General features: G+C 35.5%; 1 long non-coding RNA gene across 1 annotated transcript; it reads right to left on the bottom strand.

Moving 5' to 3' along the window:
• Positions 1-5092: 5092 nt before the first annotated feature.
• LOC117011498 lies at positions 5093-10612 on the bottom strand. The gene is made up of 4 exons (XR_004420991.1): positions 10359-10612; positions 8675-8752; positions 7842-7920; positions 5093-6322 (listed from the first exon to the last, which is right to left on the bottom strand). It is a non-coding gene; the product is annotated as an uncharacterized LOC117011498 (long non-coding RNA).
• Positions 10613-18590: the final 7978 nt, after the last annotated feature.

Here is an 18590-nt window from a genome sequence, read left to right as displayed (position 1 = left end):
AAATACTGAATTTCAGATTATGTTTATGTTACTACAGAAAAAAAAAATCTAGAAAATAGGTAGGCATATGTTAAGGCTTTCATATTTTGCTATATTAAAATTGTTTTTGAAGATTCTTATGTAAGATGCAACACCATATGTTTGCAAAATTGCTCATACAGTATTATGACTCGTGGTCATATCCATGAAATAATATCTCTACTTGGCATCCAATACACTCACAACCCAGCACCATACATAGTAACTGTAATTTCCTTCATTAACTTAGTCAGCAGTTTGGATATTGAGTTAATAGAAAATATTAAGACAAAGGAAAGCAAAGATATCTCCCTTTAAAACTGCTTTCAAATCAAGCTCTGTCCTCATGGTCAGGGTAGGAACTGAAGAAATAGTAATTTCTAAGTGTCTTACAGATTCATCAAAGCAACAACAATGGTGCTCCACAAAGGAGTTTAAGAGATTAGTTGCTCTAAATTGCTGCTCATCCAGATAAACAGATAAATTCACCAGTTCATGAGATTAACGTGGACCATAAGTTCCTTCTGGCTTTAAGAAATTTCATTTTGCATTCCCAATATCTGAAGTAATTGTCTGCTTCCAATAAGATTACAGTCTTTAAATTATACATGTCAGTGCATCACTTAAACCATGTCACTTCCTGTTAAATTTCTTCTCGCTGTAAGTTTGTGTAACAAAATACGACATGATAGAAGTGTGCTGATATGGTATAGTATCTCAAAAATAAATACAAAGCTTTAGGATATTAAACTCTACTGATCTTTTGAGTTATCTTTGGATTATTAACATGTGTTAGTTTAGTGGGAAAGGTTTTAAGCAATAGCTGAGGGTAAAAGCTATTGAAGTTAAAATAGCTGTTAGTTCAGTTTGTGCTGTGAACTGAAAACACCAAAAAATGTACACATTAATAATGATGATCAGAATACCTGCTTTCCCACACAATACCTAAAATACTAAATTGGTGGGTTATAACACCTAAATAGAGAAACAGAGAAATATAGATATGGAAAGAACTCCAACCAGATTGCTTCCATCAGAGTTAAGCTGTAGACACTTGCCCCAAATAAATTTCTATTCGAGATAGTATCTCCCTCAGCAACTTGTACAGAGCAAGAACCAATCATATTAGCAATCACATTGCCATGATGAGGCTTATAAAGATGCTGTAATTGCAATTGGATTTCTGGGATGCAGAGAATTTAATTCCTGTCTTGACTAAATCATGCAACTTCAATAGCAGAGTAAGACCTGGGAGTAAATGTTGTGTGAAAGGTAATCCTCAATCACTCAGGAACTGAGGCAATATGAAAGGTTTAATTTCTACTGCGCCTAGTACAGGAAATAACTACCAATCACTTCAACTGTTATACTTAATTTTGGAAATACTGGAATTATGATGCTATTGGGCACCAATTTGCACAGTTTTTGCCTGTACAGAATCATTAGCTAGAAAACTTCTCAACATTACACAGAATAAAACATGAAATCTACCATTACAGCTACTGTATTGCTCTTCTATTTAATAGAGAAATATAAGTGTCTTTAGCCATAAGAGAGAAAATTATCTGCAGTTATTCCACTCTTCTACCCTATAGACGTAGTTTTCTTGGAAAGCTGGTCGTCATTGAAAATTAATAAAAGAGTTAAGTAGAACTGAACTCAAGATTGTATTAGTCTGTCAGGCTTTTCAACATAGAGGCCCTGTCAACCTACTCCTCATTATTTCTCCTGTAGATCTCACCTCGTCCCACAGCAATTATTAGCATGAACGATGAATGCATTCCCACTTAGGCAATGAATATGGTTACCTAACCAAGCACAGACCCATCTCTAATATCTTATCCAGCAACTAGAGACTCTGCATTTAGCGAGATGTTCAAATAAACTGTTATTACTTTTTTCCATTAAAATTACAGTAATTTCATTATTATAAGCCACACCTGATTATAAGCCGCACTTCTGGGTGTCAGCAGTTTTTCATTCTTTGTCTATATATAAGCCGCACCTGATTATAAGCCGCACATCCGGATTTCAGCAACTGTCTTGGGTTACAATACAGAGTGTGATAAAAGGTATCTATTCTAGCACCATCTGTTGAGGGTGGGGGCAGTGATCCTTATCTCCGTGGGAGATATTCTGCTAATAGGCCATCCATTGAAACCAGGCAGGGCATTGTTCTTTATCTTTTTAAGACACATCCTTCCTGCAGCGAGTAATTTTCTGCTAATGGCCCACTGTGTCACTGATAAAATTACTTCATCCTATTGGAAGTTGCTCCAGCCAGGGGGAAGAGCTCAACATTTCTTACCACTGGACTCCAGAGGAAAACTGGATTTCTCTACATCACCACTGGACTTCCGGAGGGAAACTACACCTTCTACAGGACCACTGCTTCAACTGAATCACATCTGTCACTACAAGAGGACTGCAGCCATCATTTAATGGGACTGCTACCAACATCCTGCCTAACAGGGTGTCAGGTTGTACTCTGACTTTGTCAGGGTTTGAGGTTCATTTCTTTGTAGTGCTGTATTTCTATTTTAATTTCCCTAGAAAAGAACTGTTATTCCTAATTCCCATATCTTTGCTGAAAACCCCTTGATTTCAAAATTATAATAATTTGGAGGGAGGGGTTTACATTCTCCATTTCAAAGAGAAGCTCTTACCTTTCTCAGCAGACACCTGTCCTCCAAACTAAAACAGTAACTTTTCATTCTTTGTCCATATATAAGCCGCACTTTGGGTTCAGACCAAAATTTTAGTTCAAAATGGTGTGGCTTATAAACGTGTGTAAGCTGATATTCAGCTGCTCCCCTCCCCTTATTGGCTATAGTCCTCCAAAAACTTCCAGTCTAGTGCTTGCACTTAACACACCACAAAGTGGAGCCAGCTCAAATTCTTCAAGAAGTTACAGTACATGCAGGAACATAGAGAACTATTAATGGTGCAGATATAATCTGGTAGGGGTGTTTTGATACACACAGTCACCACAAGGATACATCTGAAGATAGGATTACTTTGACAAGTGAGAGGACCCTGGTTGTCTTATAGGAAAATAAGAACTGCATGGATTTCAGTTTGAACAAAACAAATCTTTGCAGTCAAGAATCAGAGGTGCCTAGTGAAGAAAACAGAAAACTATGAAGAGACTAAAAACAGAAAACACCTAATCTTATGATTTGAGAAGTCTTCAAACCAAAACATCTTGTGTACCAGCTCCAGTGAATGTTACAGAGAAATGTAGAGCAAAGAACTAATGATGCTGCACATTTTGGATACATTCATCTTATTCATGCCTGACCATCACTCCAGTTTGTTGAAGTAAATCTTCACAATGACATCTAAGCTAAATTCAACATGTACTTACTTTTTGACCCTTGAATGAACATAAATTATAAGCAGTCCTCCCACAAACTGCATATTAAAATTACTTTGAGAGAGCATATCCACATTTTCTCTCTAAGGATAATAATGTGGAGTCTCTAATTATGAGCAGTATGGGATTTAATCTGTAAGACAAGTAGCTTCAGTACTATAACAAATCTCAAACCCAATCCTTCATTTTCCATTTACATCATAAAAGAGTTGGTTTATTATGTTTGCAGTTCCTGTGGTGTTTTGTGAGTTGAACAATACGTAACTTTCAAATGAAAGTATATGGACTTTCAAATGTACCTGCTGTCTACACATAATCCCTTTAAAAGATATTAGATCCTTCCATTACTTATTTATTCCACAGTCCTTGACTACATCAAGCAACTCAACAGCACCCAAATATCCTGGCAGAAAAGCACAATTCTTATTTGTATGGTTAAGTGTCACAAAACAGCTGACTTCTCCAGAAAAGGTTGAAAGAAAATGTAAAATAGCAAGGTGGTGGCAAATGCCACAGGTGTGGGAGCCCTGGAAGTAATCCAAACAAAGAACCTAACAAAAGATACTTTTGATGTATCTACAGGGTAGTATTTGCAAGACTTCAACCACAGACATTGCCCTGTAATCAATAGTTTATATTAAAGATAAGTAAAATATTTTGTTGAGTTTACAGGTATTTCTGTGTTTATCTTTCTATTTACCAAGAAAGAAATGTAATGAGAATTTGATTCAAAAAGCTTCATGGTTAAGCACAAAATGATAGATATCTTATAAATAGATAAAGCATGGAGGTGAAATATAACTGGAAAAAATAATTGTGATTCGTTTAGTCATTTTGGAAACTGTCTGCATCTCTAACAAAATAGACTTGCTCATTTCATGAGTTCTCTCATCCTTTGGCTAACTCACCTTTTAAATTTCAGTATTAAAATTAGCTCAGAATCATGATGGATTTTTTTTTTTAATACTTGGATCTGACACTGTTCTCAAAAATGCTATAGGCAGGCCACTATGTTCTAGAAAACTAACTTAATGGAGAAGTTGCCAAGTCTACTCGCAGGCTCACAGGACAACTTTGAAATAATTCAAGTATAGCAATGATGCACTTCTATGTATGTATTTTTCATTTTAACAACCCTTGTAACCATTTCATTTATTAGATTATGATGAGCTGCCATCATGTTCCTCTTTCAGATACGTGAATCTAAGGACTTTAACATCAAGCTTACACTGTCCTTAGTTCCAGCCAATTCAAATTTAAGCCACTAAGTAGACATTCAGAGATCTGATTCTATCACTGATTCCTGAGCTATAAATGGATGAGGCTTGTATCTGAGTTCAGACTTTTGGAAAAAATCATGTTTGATAGTCAGACCCAAGCTTTGCATATTGTGCCTGATTTTTATCTGTCTTTTCCTGGCACATCTGGAGGAACTGACAGGTGTGGAGGGAGAGAAGTCTCTTTGAGACTATATAAGTAGGTTAAAATCAGTGTAGATAAAAACAATTTATCAAATTGAAAACTCTATGCGTATATATATATACATGCATACATATAAACATACATACATACATACACACACACAAACACATATATATATTCATATATATGTATATTTATTTATTTATTTGTTTGTTTGTTTATTTATTTATTTATACTACATCTAGATGTGATGGAATGCTTTCTGAGGATGCCAAACTTGCTTTTGGAGGAAATTCAGTAACAATATTCAGGGGATTCTTCATTTCAGTGTATCAAGTTTAACACAAGCAAAATTTCAGTCATTTCATCAAAACCATTTAATGCTTACCCACTGACAGCTTCTTGGTTGTCTCCAGTGGGCTCACATTTTACCAAAATAAATCTGTCATATATGGGCATCAGTTTGTCCGTCTCCTCAAAGATAGTAGTTTGGTTATTTTTTCACTGTAGTTGTAATTTTACTCTAAGTAAGGCTGTCTAGGCCGTGGCGTTTCTGCTTTAGTTCTTTCTTGAGGGACTGAAGAATTATTTCACATTTTCCGTACATGTCACTTTGCAATTATGAGCCTCATATTGCTCAAAAGCTCTAAAAGCTTTGAATGTTCTTCTATGTATTAACTGTACTATGATATTTAAACGATTTTGTTTTTTATTTACTGTCAGCTGATACAAAGCAGAAAAATCCTTTCTAATGTGTTATCTTAGCCTTAAATATGTAGCCCATAACCAGCAGTCCAAGGTGCTCAGTGGCACCTGCGTGTATCGCAGTCCAGACACTGGGAAAGCAAGAGTCACTTTGGAGATCCTATATCAGAGCTAGCAGGCCTTCCCTCCAAAAAGTCACAAAAATTTAAATTAATGGAGTCACAGTTTCCAAGCTGGAATTAGGCAAGAGTGGGCTGGGAGCTTACAAACTTGTGAGCAATTGTGTTAAACTAGTCAAACTTGCCAACAGGATACATAAGCAGGCCAAAAAGAATCAAGGACAAGATGGCATTTGAAATACTCTGTTAGATTTCAGGGGGCTGAAAACTATAGCAGTTATCACTCTTCACAATTTGAAAAATTACAGCGTCCTCTTACTTCTGGTTCTTTATCTTTTTTTTTTCTCTTTTTTTTAGCTACAGTAATTGCTGTGAGGGATCACATTCGGTCTTTATTCCTTTTTGCAGACATAAAGATTTCTTGGAGGTGAGGTCTTGTATTTAAAGATCATTAATGCACCAGAATAAATGCTGAGAAATGTTGTGATTTTTGGTTTATGCAGAACTTTAGAGCACTTCACTGACGAAAACAACAACAATAAAGGGTGCTGTAGAAGTGGGAAAGTGTTGAAAATAGTACTTTCTATATCTGAGGTGCCTACATCTGCTGTACATCATATCCTCAAATCCTTTCCCCAGCTGCTGGAGTTGGCAAGACAAGAATAATTTGGGGAATAAAAATCTGAAAAGACAAGAAGTAAGGCAAGGTCTGAATCTCTCCACTTCAAGGGAAACAATGCTCATCATATAATAAATCAACTTTACCAACAATATGCTTTCCCACTGAGGAAATACTAAGCCTTCTCAAAACCAAACATTTTTTGCTAAAATTCTTCTAGGTTAAACAAATCTCTATACCAAAGTACACCAAGTACACAAATACTTTGTATTCCTCACAGTATTTTCATTTAAAAGGGAGTTGCTGTGCAAAATATTGTCCTTGTCTGTCCCTTCCTCATACAAACCTCAAATCAAATTTAATAAAGCTAGTTTGATACAATGCCAGCCTACACTTGGTTTACCCTTGGTCGACTTTAATAGGGTCAAAAATATTTTCACTTTGGCAGTGTACGCATTAATCATTTTTCCAGAGGATTTAGAAAATTGGAAGAGACAAGGCCAAGCAAAATTTTAAATTAATTGGGCCTACCCCAGCATTCAGGGGGTCACCTTGTGCCTCTTGTCCCACATTTTCTGGGTCACAAAGTGCCAGTGTATCCTAAGCTGCCATGAGGAGAGATCTGTGCTGTGGGCACACAAAGGTGAAAGAATTTCTCCCAGAAAGTGTGATTTTCCTACAGGCAACCACAATGATTCTGGCTTCCAGACTGTCACCAGACACAGTCGCTTAAATAATGTATACTCAACTGATGCCTGTACTTGGTGCATTTTCTAATCAAGTAGTCAGGAAAATTTGCAAACATTCTGTCATTTACCATAAATCTGCTGCCTGCTTGCTATTTCAGAGTAATTAATTTTAGTACTGCTCAGAATTCTTAATTTCAACTGGCAAATCTACCTTCACAATCATTGCTGTTTTCACCCTCTCCTCTGGTGTTTTTTTGGTTGGTTGGTTGGGTTCTGGTTGGGTTTTTTGGGTTTTGTTGTTGTTTTGCTGGTTCCCTAATACTCTTGCTAGAGGTTTGAACATCAAAGCACTATTCTTACAAGGAAAAGACTGTTTGTGGCAATGTTAATATACTATTCCATTGTGGCACCAATAACTTCTTCCACATTTCTGATTGCTATCTTCAATAATGCCCTCTAAGTATTGGACTGGTCAGATGCAGATGTCAGTGCTAAAGGAGGGATGTTAAAGACTCCTTTACAGATGTAATTAATTCATTAGGTTCTAAAATAAGTAACCTAAAATAGAACTTAAAATATTAGGTTCTAAAATCTGTGTGATAAGGACTGTATATAACTTTTAGCTCACCGTTCTATTTTGACGAACAGAGTGTCAAAAACTAAGTGCTGAAAATATCTACAGGTGAGGAAGTTATGTTAAATGGTTTATCCTCTGTTAAACATTCTTAGTATTTAACCCATAGCAATAATAGGGGTTTTGGCATAAGAAAAAAATTAAATCTTGCAGATTTATTTGCAAACCTTGAAGTTATGAGGACACTTGAAAGGAAACATCTGCAATTTTTGCTTACAATTCTGCAGACACAGGGTGTATTACTTTTGAAGAGCTTTACCATCATTTTCAGGTGGACTTGGAGTTGCAACAGTAAGTATTTGAGGTGTTCAGTCCTGGTCCAATCTGAATCACGGCCACTGTGACAAGAAAAATTGTGTAGCTGGTCGGTTTTCAGGGAAACTATCCATTCCAGTCAGGGCTTTGAAATAATCATACTGTCCACTTTGCAGTCTAAAATGACATGTAAATTTCTTTACTTCCATTCTGCAATTGTATTAAACAATAATGTCCAAGAGAAATATTAAATAATAAAAACCAAAGAAATTTACATTAAAGCAAAGAAACAGCGTAAGAGTGAGTCACAAAGAGATTAGGTACAGTTAAATATTTCAGGATACAACAATACTGATAGTTTTCTGTGGATGGTTCTGTCTCCAATTGTTACCAAGTCTTTTTAGGATGGCCCAAAATGAAGCTGATATTTGTTTTGTAAGAGTTATAACTATTTGATATCAAACTGACTATTTTCCTGTCACATGACTCAGTTTTAATATCTATGAAATTAACTGCTGGTGGGTGGGATAATACCATCATTAAGCATCTAGAAGTTGAAAAAAAAAAAAAAGGGAGGAATTGAAATCTGTTAAGTTTGTTTCCTATTAGCACATATCAGAAGAGGAAGGATTATGGACATGTAGGGAGTGACAACATACAAATACCTAGTAGAAAAATAGAAAAATATTAAAAAGAGGATTCTTTGTGTGAGGAGAGTGTTCCACAATAACACAACATTAAATGAGCATCTATTCTTTCTCACTAGTTTCATGCATGAGTTAAAACACATATTTAGCCACGAAAAAAAGTAATAGCACTGAATTACTTTGTGCTTACTTTTAAATGTGTATCTGGCACATCTGTAGTGTGTCAGTGTGATGTCCACATCTCTTTTTCCATCTGTTATATTGGAGCCTAAAATTAACATTACAGATTTTTAAGAAACATCCAAAAATATGCCCATCAACATCAACAATCTACTTGATAGAATCTATGTGGGACACTTGAAAATAGAAATTGGCAGAAAGCTCTAATTATATCTATTTCAAAGACAATTAAAACAACATGCTGATGAAAATTGTCATGCAGCTGGGATCTTCTCTTTAATACAGCAATTTTTTAAAAATAAAATATAATCTTGAACTTTAAAAGGACACATCATGCGTGTGAGAAATAGTAGACTCTATGACACTAAGCAAGGAACAAAATAAGATACAAGCCTGTTAATTAATCATTACAAAGTACTGAATTGCAGCATTAGATGAGCAGTAGTTGTGATGTCATAAAACATTATGGGATTATGTCTCATGTAGAGATGACGTACTGTGGTTTAAATATAGAATGAATATAAATAAATATCTCAACATACTTGTTCCCAAATGATGCTATTGGTGATGTAAGACATTACTCATGTTACTTCCTTTATTAATGAAAAGTATTTTAATTTATTTCAAGATATTTTTCTTAAGAGTAGCACCTTGTTGTTCATCATCATATTTTGACAGCCAACTGAATTCTTGTTCACAAGTATAGGATTTGTATTGCTCCAGGCATCTGTGTTTGGATTATGAGAATGCTGATTGGTTCACTGCCAGGGGCACAAAAAGGTCAAACTGTCCTTTTTTAAAGGCTCTTTTTTACCTTTCCCCCCACCCATTTTTCTTTTTTTTTTTTTTTTTTTTTTTGCCCTTGCCTGAGAGTTTGGCTCATTAATCAGAGTTAAAAGAAAGGGGAAAAGGCAGTGACTTGAAATCATTTGATTTTTTTTCAAGGGGTATTTTAAAAAGCAGAACTCAATGTTAGTGTTAGAGGTTGAGTAGATGTTTGTATGGATCATACTGACATAGCTCTGACAGGTGACCTGAAACCTTTCAAACTGACATCTGTCACAGAGACAGACAGAGGGTTTTTAGCCTCAGAGCCTGTTTTCATGACATTTCATTTTTCATCAGATTTTGAGAGAAGGGGGGAAAAAAGAAGATGAACTTGAAAAAATCTTGCCAGGGGCAGAAAACGAGATCAGGTTTTGTGCAACTGTCTAACTCACCTTTAAAGGTTAGAGGTCCAGGCAAAGTGAAGAAAAGGTCTCATTTTGATGTTATTAGCTAAAAGGACAGATTACTTCTTTAAGTCTATTTCTACAGTTGCATAGCTGGTGTAGACATTATGGAGGTATAGGTAAGTTTGAGTTAGCCATTTCAAGTCCTGATTTTCAGCATTCACTTGCTCTTTGCACTGAGCTAAAACTTAGGGGACAAGATTAACTCCTATAAGCGTTTAAGCCAAAAATTTCAAATCTCTATCATATGGAAAATATCCCATGAAAAATATTATTCAATGTTTAGCTTCTGATTTCATTTCATTCAAATTGTTGTTAGGAAACAGTGACTTCCATTTTAAACTAAAATGGATGAACACAGAGGCATCTCCAACACAGGCACCATAAGGAGAGTATATTTTAAATGTAAACTTTACTGAATGCACCCATGAGACAGATTGAATTAGCTAGAAATTCCCTTACCTTGCATTTCCCAGTGGTCACCATGGCCCTTCTCCTTTGGAAGAGGAAGCTCATGTCATCAGAAATCCCAGTTATTTTCACACCTACCCTTGTAAGAAATCCAGATTGAAATTACTGCCTTGACCAGCTTTCCTCTGGCACATTGGGATGGGAGGGGTGACAAAGATCTGCCTTTGGTATGTGCAAACACACCTGAGATTGTGAGCTATCTTTCATACAGATATTCACCCAGATTCATTAAGCCCATCATATTTCTGAAATCCTGAAACACTCCTAGGTACTGAAAAAGAGACAGTAAAATTTACACGTCAAACAATAAGTGAGTAGCCAGTGATGGTCCTGTTCTACCAAGGATTTACCAGCTGGGCCACAGAGGTGGAGCAGAAAAACTCTAATACCTGCTTCATTTCGTGGTTGTGACTACCACTAAAAATGACGTTAACATTTTCCATTTCTCTAACACTGTGGTGCAAGCAGTGGCAGGAAGACTGAGGATTCAGACTGTTGTCTCTGCTTTTCTTTCTCTTGATAAGAGAAGGAAAGAAAATTGAACTAACATTAATTGCATCTGATCTCAAAAGACATCTTCAGGACATTATTACTGTCAGCCATTTTTTCTTGCTGAAGCTAGGCAGGCTTCAGCAATGAAATCTTGACCAAAACTGATTAGGGTTTTGCTAGAGATCTAAGATTTCAGGGTGCATTTCCAAAAAATATTAATTTGTGTTTGAGAAGAAGGTTGAATGACGTTTTTCTTATGCATTCAATTCTACTGAAGTTTAAGAAATGCATGAACTGAACTTGTTCATTCTTTAGTGGCATTTTTTGGAAGTCAGGATTTAGCAGCACATATTAAAAACAGTATTTTCTCACACTAGTAATTAGAGATGACACAGTTTTTTCACTTCTGAGGAAGCTGCAAGTGTCTCCATTACTTTGAACTGCCAAGAAATCTTGAGAATAGCTCAAAAGTTATTCCACAATCAAATATATAACCTCCATGCAATTGCAAATTGGACAAAGCACCCCAAGCCAAAAAACACTGGTTTGCAGGTACCCTATCACCCTGACATGAGTTCTTTTCTCTCCTCAACATAGCTTGCATACTTTCTTTGCTGCTGTTTATTGTAAAAAGTGCAAGCACCTATTTTAGAGTGTCAGTGGTACTCAGTCACCAGTTCAATACCAGTTCTTCTGGTACACATCAACATTTATCAATTTAGATTAAAGAAGTTTGCAAATAACATAAAGGTACAAATGCGTTTTTTTTTTTCTATGAAAAATTAATTAGTTGTGAATCTGAATTGGTCTTTCAAAGAAATCCTTCCTTCCTCCTTTTTTTCAAAAAATAAAGATGAGCAACTGCTGTCATGTTAGCATAATTTTCTTTATCTAAGATATACTCAACCCTATACAAATAATATCAGTATTCTGCCTAACCAGATCCTTGTGCTTTCACTTTTCTGTTCCTTAAATGTCTGGCCTAGTCTGATCAAATGTGGATTCACATAATCCTTTTTCTCTATTTTGTTTTAAAGGTATTGATAGGTATTGCAGGGATATAGCTAGAAAAATTCTTCCTTAGCCAGCTCAGTACTAGATAACATTCGGCTTTATTTTATTTGCATACACTGAACAATAAATTATTTCAGACACTATACTAGGCTGTATTTGCAGAGATAATAAGCCTGTGGAGGGAGATATTGAAGAGATGCAGAAGAACTGCGTCTCCAGGGTGTTGAGTTTGAACACCCCATGTATTTTCACAGCTGTTTTGTAAGTGCTGTAACTTCAAAATCATCCTTGAGGAGGTAATACTCAGACAAGTAAGTCTACTGATGCCAGGGACAGAACCTGTGTCAAGCACGAGTTAATGGGTTTGCAGAAAACCATCAAGGACTTAAAACCTTAATGAAGTTCCTGTTCATATCTGTGCAGGAGCATAGATCTGTAGGAAAATCTTCTCTCTTACACTTGCAGGACAAGAAGAGTTCAGTCAGCTGTGTAGAAGATATTTAAGTGCTCTGCAAAACATGTAAAGCACAAGAATTACAAGGCAGGAAAAACAGGCCATATGGAAAAATGGAGAAGATTGAAAAAATCAGATAGTATTTTCGTGGAAAAATTGTGCCTCTGCTTTATGTTGGCTGTGATTGTGCCGTTTCACATGTCTCAAGAGAAATCACTCTTGAGGTTAAGAAAAATATCAGTGGAAAAGATGACGGAGTTTCAAGGGAAAAAGCTACGATTCTGAAAGCGTTGTTTTGGTTTTTTCACAGGAGAGGAGGATACTAATCTTAGAAGTTCAAGATGATTATATAGAGACTTTGACCAGCAACAAAATAATTAATTCCATCAAAAAGGAATGAACTAAATGATAGGAGAATAAAGGAGTCATGAGTAGTTTAGAAAATCACCATCTGGTATTTCCAGTGCAAAAGAATCTCTGCCATTTTTAGCAAATGAAGTACAAAAGGGGTCATGGGTAAGGTATTTAGCGGATATAATGTATTTGAATCACTATCATTACTTTAGTTCAGAAATTTAAAAAAAAAAAGTATTCAGAACAAAACTGGTGCTAGACACAAAATACATGAGAATACTATAGTTATGCATGTTGCTTTCCATTCCTCTAGAGGGTATTGTACCCTTATGGTATTGGCTTTGAAAGGGCCTGGATTGTTTCAGCTCCTACCGAGGTTAGTTTAAAAATCTGAGTATTTAACAGCTCTGAAAAAGCAAATGCTTTTACTGAAGGTGAAGAGCCATTTTCATCACCATAAATTATTTGGATCATGGTCTCACACAAAACATTTCTGAAATTTATCCTCCCTCCTTTTTCCTGTATTTTGTCTAAATGAAAATGTGGTGAAGAAAATCTACCCTTGTCCTGGTTTGGTGATTCTTTATATGGTAACAGAAATCAGAACTGTCAAGAAATAAGATAGTTAATAATAAGATAGGTGTTAACATTCACTTAACATCTATGTTCACCCATTGACTTCAATATTTATAAGACATAGGAAGAAGAGATATACAAGATGTACTCTTCATGTTAGAGAAGCAAACAAGGTTAAGTTTTGTATTATTAGCTATTTCATGATGGTAAACGTGGAAACTAGAGATGAGTAATGAACCTCCACTGCTCATCTTTATGAGGAAACAATATCTGTCAGATGTACTTTAACACCTGTGCCTCTTCTTGCTTGGAACAACTTTAGATTTTCTTTTTGGTACATAGCACATTAGAGGAAAGGTTTTAGAGAAGATTTGCATAGCTAATTGCTAAAATATGAGCAGAATATGACCATTCCAAAACTTCTAATTTCATGATTTAATAGACAACTTTAAAGTATGATCCTATAGTTAATTTTTGTCAATATTCACTGGAGAATCTTGTATTTCTGGATATCAAGGCCCTCAGAGAAAGGCTGAATACAATTTTTCCTAGAATTATTCAATTTTAGCTAAATTCTGAGACCAATAGTTAATAAAAATTTATGAAAACTCAAACTCCCAAATTATATGAGTTCACTCAAAACAAATTTTCTACAATAAATCTGTTTTCAGGTCTTACTTGTAGATGCACAGTAGTTCATAAATGCTAAATATTTCTACAAAATTGATTTTACGCTAATTTTTTTTTTTTTTTGGTTGCTAGGTCATGCCAAATATGCAGTTATTTCCAAAAAGTTACACTAGGAAACATGAAAAGTATTCCCTTGGTTTCCTGACTTTTGTTTACTTCTTATTCTCTTGTTTACAAAGTTTTACTATTTTCTATGAACATTTACCTACGCTTAGGCAGGAGCAGACTTTCTCAAAAACAATTTTTTGTGTCATCAGTGACAGTGCACTAATCCAACACTGTTTATAACACCTATAATACATATAATAATTATATTCAGTTTATTATATATCATTCATAGTACAAATTCATGTTTTCAAGGACTTAACAATGACCACGGGAGAACTGCAGTCCTTCTGTAACTGTAAGATTTGTAAGCTAACTGATAATAATTCTGTTCATTAATAGAAAGATACAGTATCCACTACCTGAACTTTACTAGAAGGAAAGACTTCTGCAGTCTGGAAAATTTTTTTTATAAAATCTTGAAGACAGGAAATCCAGACATGATCCTAAGAAATAAAATAGTAAAATCAGGGTAGAATTAAAATACAGAGTGTCTTGACACAAAATTCAAGTTAAAGTCTACATCAGAAGTCTCTTAAATTAAACTAAGTCCATGTCAACTCTCATACTCCAAGTGTGAGATTTGTCTATTGATCTTTACAGGCAACTACTTCACTATAGTATATATACATTTCATATGTTTGGGTGCCTAGCCTCTCTGAGAGCTATACACATAGATCCAAAAAGCATTTAGTTAAGTTATGGTGACCAAGGGTCTTTATCAAATATTCCTTATACTGATCTGGTGATTTACAAAAATTCTGGATCTTATTTCCTAGAAAGACTAGGAGTTTGAGACTTTCTTCTGCTCCCTGCCTGAGATAGGAAGCAGAATCAGATACATGACACCTACTCAGAAAAAAATAGAAAATACTTGTTTCTGAAAAAAAATTAGAAATGTTGTGACCCCATAATGTCAACCAAAAGGTCGCATAAATAACATTGGGGGTGTAGATATATATATATATATATATATATATATATATATATATATATATATATATATATATATATATACATGTAACAAAAACTGACCTGTCTTACAGAAAATGCCTCTCTTACAGAAGCAGCGTTCAACCATGAAGCATTCAACTGTCAAGGAGCAGAGACAGACAGTTGTTAAGATTGTCAAGATAAAGTCCACCTGAAACATTTCATTTTACACTTTATCTAACATCTGTAGACCTCTGCATGCTGTTTCTCTCACACAGGTGTGTTAATACAGATGGAATTTATCATAATTAGAGAGGACATTAAGTGCAACAGGAATAGATCTGTGTTACCTCTTAACAGGGCTTAAATTAATGAGCGATTTAAATAGAAAAGGCTTTGAAGATTTCTTTTAAATCCATTGGGCAAGGTGTTGCTGGTATTGTGCAGAGGCTGAAAATTCTTTGAGATAATGTTTGTGGATATAGGCAGGAATATGAATCAGATGATAATTGTGAGATGTGTGGGTTCATAGATGGAATATTGTTATTCAGGGCTAAGAATAGTGAGTCCTAAAAGAAGATGGGAAATAAACACTTCCACTAATGTGTAATTGCCACCCATTAGCCACCACAGTCTTTCTTTTCCAGGCAGAATTGGCGATTTTTCTTCTTTTTGTTTTGGTTTGGGCTTTTTTTCTGAAAATATGTGCTATAAAGGAGAATAGTAAAGTCCTTGGAGAAGTTGCTGTGCACTCTCTCACAGGCTGTGCTATCTCTCAAATATAGATCAGAGACAATGGAGACTGAGAAGCTTTACACATTCTTCATCTACAACGTATATTAAAGCAAGAGGAGGCCTGTGCCTCATTATCACCTTCCACATGAAAATAATGCTAATGCCTCAATGGTAGACTTGGATGTGCAACAATGACATTAAAATAAAGAAAAACAAAAACAAAACAAAACAACAACAACAAAAATGAGCTAGTGCTTAAGAACTCATTTACAGTAATTAACAAATTACAAATTCAACAATATTGAGGTCAAGCAACTGTGAAAGACAGTAGCGAGGTTTTGGATTTGCAGTAAATGTTTTGGTTCCCTGGATATTTAGAAACCCAGATAGAATCAATATATACAGAAATAAAAATTCTAGTTCAACAGGACATATAAATAGCAGAAATAAAGATATCTATCTTACAAGAGAGGCTCCATAAAATTTCCTACCCTACTCTGATTCAACTACTACAGTGTGAAGCAGGTAGGCTGCGGATTTTATTTGCATTTCTCACTATCTTACATAAAACTCTTGCTTTCCAGCTGTGATTTAATGTGAAAATGTTACAATAACCCCCATAGTTAAGGAGAGAGAAGTTTTACCTGGATACTGACTGTGTTTTTAATTGTATATTTTTTCATAGTTTTAGTCATAGGGAGGGAGGGAGGGAGGGAGGGAGGGAGGGAGGAAGGAAGGAAGGAAGGAAGGAAGGAAGGAAGGAAGGAAGGAAGGAAGGAAGGAAGGAAGGAAGGAAGGAAGGAAGGAAGGAAGGAAGGAAGGAAGGAAGGAAGGAAGGAAGGAAGGAAGGAAGGAAGGAAGGAAGGAAGGAAGGAAGGAAGGAAGGAAGGAAGGAAGGAAGGAAGGAAGGAAGGAAGGAAGGAAGGAAGGAAGGAAGGAAGGAAGGAAGGAAGGAAGGAAGGTTGGTTCTTGATCCCCATCTCTATCAAATGAACAACCAGCCTTCATCACAAGCTGTTACATCCTTCTCTCACAAGAAGTATGCTGTCTCAGTAGCAGTTCATATGCTTTTTTATTATTATTATTCAATCCCTACTGTTTATCTTAATTTTATCTTTCTGCCTGCCATGCTGTTCATGTTATTTAAAATGGCCCTATATCAGTAATGGAAAACATCTCACAAAAATAATTAGAAGAGTACAAAATATTCATACCTTTCTGTCCTCCTCTCCTTTTCAGTCTAGGAAAAAGTAATGTGCCTAGGGAGAATGCCAAGATTTTTGTGGCTAAATAAGAGAAAAGTGGGTCACAGAGACACAAAGGCCATTTTCTAAAATTTTTGGACACTTATGCAGCTTTTATTATTCATGTATTTTAAGCTATGAACTTTAATCCATACATAAATTGAAATGGTATTTGAGATGAGGTTGGAAGCATATAATTTCCAAAACAATTTAGCTCTTTTAAAGCAATGAATGTCTTGTATAAGTTGTGGTCCCTATGAGCTCTGGGTGAAGGGAAGGAAGGGAGAAGAAAAAAACACACAACCAATCAATCCCGTTGGACATAAAAAAAATCTTGAAAATGAAAGCTCTAGAAATTTCCCAATGCATGTCCACTAAGAGCACATATTTATTTATTTAGCATACTGGCAAACATATTCTTGTGCAATTAAATGGGGTTTGGGGCCAGCTACACCTTCAGACAGAGTTGACATAATTCAGTATGAGGCTGGTATGATGGAAGCTCTCCTTGTGCATTTGTTTATATTTCAGAAGAATTGTTCAGCAGGAGTTATTCAGAAGGAATAAAAGACTACCAATACATTTTTCTGGTGGGAATTTGACAGCACATTTTACTTACCTTGTTACTTTCAGACCTTCTTTTCAATACTACTAGTGGTACTACTAGTACTACTAGTGCTGTTTCAGTGCTACTAGATTGTTTATCCCTGATTTCAAAAAATTTTAAAGTGGTTTAAAAAAGTTACTGGGGTAACGTGACCTTCTGTTTTCTGAACTCAAAGAATCATTATCATTTTACCAAGATAGGTCCATTTTTCATTTATTGGTCCTTTTGAACATGATATATTTATCCAAATAGGATTACTCCTGTCCATACTGAAACCAATAATGAACCTTTAGATCAAATAATTCCTAAGTAGGTCTTAAAATAAAACAGCTCTATAATCTATACAGAGAAAGAACAAAGCTTACTTGTGATTCCAAGGTCCTTTATATGCCAGATGAAGGATTTGCTTTTATTCACTGTATTTTTTAACAAGACAGGATGATCTTTGAACAAAGTTTGATTTTTTTATTAAATTAATCATAAAAAGTCCTAGCTTTTGATGTGTTGAGATAGCACAGGAGAGGCATGGGATGGAGGCTTTAGGAGGACTAAAACACCACATAAAACAATCCAGTTTTTATTCCCATTCATTATGTTGTAAAAGCTCCAGGAAAGACATTGAACTGTGCCCAGGTCTTAGACTGCTCATTCCACTCAAAATTAAGGCAGCATCAAAGTCCCAGCCCAACTCTACTAACTGTTCACTACTTTTAACAGTTTCTAAAACGGAACCAATGCAATTTGCACAACTTACTTCAGAGGATCCTAGATGATTTGTCACAGATTTTTTTAAGCTCTGCTCCAGCTGAGGCTGCTGAATAGGGTTTTCAGGGCGCTGAATAGACAGATCCTTAAGGATCTGCTGTTTCTGCTCTTTCACTTACTGTTCAGCATACAGTAAAATTTGACACTCCACACCCTGATCAATATTGCTGCTCAGAGGTGAAAGTCACAGATATCTAACCTGGACTTCAATGAGGTGTAATATAAACCTCAGTACACCATACGTAAGGATTTCT

This window comes from Catharus ustulatus, unplaced genomic scaffold, assembly GCF_009819885.2.
Source record: "Catharus ustulatus isolate bCatUst1 unplaced genomic scaffold, bCatUst1.pri.v2 scaffold_72_arrow_ctg1, whole genome shotgun sequence".
In the NCBI taxonomy this organism is placed as follows: domain Eukaryota; kingdom Metazoa; phylum Chordata; class Aves; order Passeriformes; family Turdidae; genus Catharus; species Catharus ustulatus.
Note: the sequence above shows the minus strand (reverse complement) of the source record. Positions and strands in the feature narration are given on the sequence as shown.